This window comes from Colobus angolensis, unplaced genomic scaffold (genome assembly GCF_000951035.1).
Source record: "Colobus angolensis palliatus isolate OR3802 unplaced genomic scaffold, Cang.pa_1.0 Scaffold194, whole genome shotgun sequence".
Taxonomy (NCBI): Eukaryota; Metazoa; Chordata; class Mammalia; order Primates; family Cercopithecidae; genus Colobus; species Colobus angolensis.
The window spans coordinates 4683968-4684745 of record NW_012115088.1 but is presented as its reverse complement, the minus strand read 5'-3'; positions in this window follow the sequence as shown (position 1 = coordinate 4684745).

The following is a 778-nucleotide window of genomic DNA, read 5'->3' as shown; positions in this document are numbered from 1 at the left end:
AAAAAAAAAAAAACAAAAAAAAGACTAGCCAGGTATGGTGGCACATGCCTGTAGTCTCAGTTACTCAGGACACTGAGGTGGAAGGATCAGTTGAACCTGGGAGGTCGAGGCTGCAGTGAGCCGTGATGGTGCACAACCTGGGTGATAGAACGAGACCCTGTCTCAAATAAATAAATACAAATAAGTAAGAACTCATTCGAGTCAGAGCTTCATTAGTATTGTAACTATCTTCAGTCATGAATTAATATTCCATCTTTATTTTGATTCATTTTAAACACTTGGTTCCCACCCTTTCCCCACTACATGACAAATGCCGGTTAATGTGTTTAGCTCCAAAGTTACTTGGAGGGCACAGAAGTTATTTGTCCCAGCATCTGTGATGTTAAGTAATTGGGGAAGAAATATGATAAGCAAATGAAGAAAGGCTAAAAAAAAATACCGATATTGCTCTAGGTTTAAACCTGATTTCATTACTGATGAATAGACAGTATGAAATAGACAGGATATTTTGGGGGGAGGTTTCTAATTAGCCAGTTCCTGCTAATACAGGGTGCAGAGCACACACAAACACGCAGAGGCCCACTGAAAAGAAAAATATGCTCTGCATGGTATCCTACAGCTGATGCAAGTGTTCGGGGAATGGGTTTCTCTAACGTGCACAGAGACATCAGACTCATCTCATATGTGTACCATAATAGCCAACATCTATGGAGCATTGACCCTGTGAGATGATACCACTGAGTTTACGACTTTACAGATGAGGAAATTGAGACTGAGA